The sequence below is a fragment of the Salvelinus namaycush genome, chromosome 13 (assembly GCF_016432855.1).
Source record: "Salvelinus namaycush isolate Seneca chromosome 13, SaNama_1.0, whole genome shotgun sequence".
Classification (NCBI taxonomy): Eukaryota; Metazoa; Chordata; class Actinopteri; order Salmoniformes; family Salmonidae; genus Salvelinus; species Salvelinus namaycush.
Window position 1 is genome coordinate 4,497,319 of NC_052319.1, and position 2,374 is coordinate 4,499,692.

At 44.4% G+C, this 2,374-nt stretch overlaps 1 non-coding gene across 1 annotated transcript; it reads right to left on the bottom strand.

Moving 5' to 3' along the window:
- Nucleotides 1-617: 617 nt before the first annotated feature.
- Nucleotides 618-693, bottom strand: trnav-uac. The gene has a single exon. It is a non-coding gene; the product is annotated as a tRNA-Val (tRNA).
- Nucleotides 694-2,374: the final 1,681 nt, after the last annotated feature.

Here is a 2,374-nt window from a genome sequence, read left to right on the forward strand (position 1 = left end):
AGTCATATTGCTTCCACCATACAATTCTGCAAACATTGAAGGTTGGGACCAAAAGGGAGTATCTCTCTCTCTTTCAGTCTCTGTGTGTTTCTCTACTTGGGACTAACCTGCTGTCTCTGGGAGGGACCTGTGACAATGAGAGGACTCGAGGAATCAAGGAATTGCAATTAAGATTCTCCCCATGTCTTTGTCTCTCTCTCCTCTCCGGTACTCTAGTGTCTGTCTCAATGGCATGTCTGTTGCATACCTGCAGAGGGAGCCGTGGTACTTTTCAATTGTTGCCATTGCTTTTGAAATGGTTTGCTCCAATGAGAAAGGACTGGTTTTCCATTCGATGAACCCATGGCTCTCTGATGTTGATGGAACAATGACGGTGCAATGGCACTAGTGGTCGAATATACCATTAGAGTTGATGAATGTATCGTATGCCACTGTGTAGGGATAAATTAAAAGTATATTTATCAAATATACACTACATGACCAAAAAAATGTGGACACCTCATCGAATATGTAATTCCAAAATCATGGGCATTAACATGTAGTTTACATTTACGTCATTTAGCAGACGCTCTTATCCAGAGCGACTTACAAGTACATACATTCATACTTTTTTGTACTGGCCCCCCGTGGGAATCGAACCCACAACCCTGGCGTTGTAAGCGCCATGCTCTACCAACTGAGCCACACGGGACCTAGTTGGTTCCCCCTTTGCTGATATAACAGCCTCCACTTTCTGGGAAGGCTTTGCACTAGATGTTGGAACATTGCTGCAGGGACTTGCTTACATTCAGCCACAAGTGCATTAGTGAGGTCGGGCACGGATGTTTGGAGATTAGACCTGGCTCCAATTCATTCCAAAGGTGTTCGGTGGGGTTGAGGTCAGGGCTCTTTGCAGGCCAGTCAAGTTCTTCCACACCAATCTCAACAAACCATTTCTTTATGGACCTCACTTTGTGCACAGGGGGCATTGTCATGCTGAAACAGGAAAGGGCCTTCCCCTAACTGTTGCTACAACGTTGGAAGCACATAATCATCTAGAATGTCATTGTATGCTGCAGTGTTAAGATTTCCCTTCACTGAAACTAATGTGTCTAGTTCAAACCATAAAAAGCAACCCCAGACCTAGTCCACCAAAAGAATAACTAGGCATCCTCTACTGGCGGAATAAGGTCAATATCCTTCCAGGATACCCGGGCCAGGTCAATTAGAAAGACCTGCTCGCTGAAGTGTTTTACAGCGCGTCTGACAGTGATGAGGGGTAGTCGTTTGACCGCAAACCCATTACGGACGCAGGCAATGATGCAGTGATCGCTGAGATCCTGGTTGAAGACAGCAGAGGTGTATTTGGAGGGCAGGTTGGTCAGGATGATATCTATACGGGTGCCCGTGCTTATGGATATGGGGTTGTACCTGGTAGGGTGATTGATCATTTGTGTGAGATTGAGGGCATCAAGCTTAGATTGTAGGATGGCCGGGGTATTAAGCATGTCCCAGTTTAGGTCACCTAACAGCACGAGCCATGAAGATAGATGGGGGCAATCAATTCACATATGGTGTCCAGGGCACAGCTGGGGGCAGAAGGTGGTCTATAGCAAGCGGCAACGGTGAGAGACTTGTTTCTGGAAAGGTGGATTTTTAAAAGTAGAAGCTCAAATTGTTTGGGCACAGACCTGGATAGTAAGACAGAGCAACTCCGCCCCCTTTGGCAGTTCTATCTTGTCGGAAAATTGTATAATTAGTGAATAAAGCAAACTTAGGGAGGAGGCTTCTATGGTTACAGAAGTCAACGAATGAGAGCGCCTGCGGAATGGGAGTGGAGCTGGGCACTGCAGGGCCTGGATTAACTTCTCTAGGATAGGGGCCAGCATTTTCACTTTTGGATAAATAGCGTGCCCAATTTCAACTTCCTTCTACTCATCCCCAGAATATAATATATGCATATTATTAGTAGATTTGGATAGAAAACACTCTGAAGTTTCTAAAACTGTTTGAGTCATGTCTGTGAATATAATAGAACTTATGTAGCAGGCATTTCCTACATTTTTTTATCAGATGTTGTTAAAATGTCTTGCCTCCAAACCAGTTGGGCACAACTTTTGCCAATGCCAAGGAGTGAAATCAACGCATCAGTTGCCATCTGTCCCTGAAAACAAATAGAACAATACGATTTGCTGCATTTGTCATTAGCTGGCTAGCAAATTCACCAATTCAGGATTAAAAAAACTGTCCGGGTTTTCAGAATTGACACTGCTGATTTTATGATTCAATTTGGTTTGTTATTCATTCATAAACAGCTGATAACCAGAATGAGATTGCCTGCTACCTAGCTATCGCGCACGACGAGCGGGCTGATAAACAGCAGTGATTCAACATT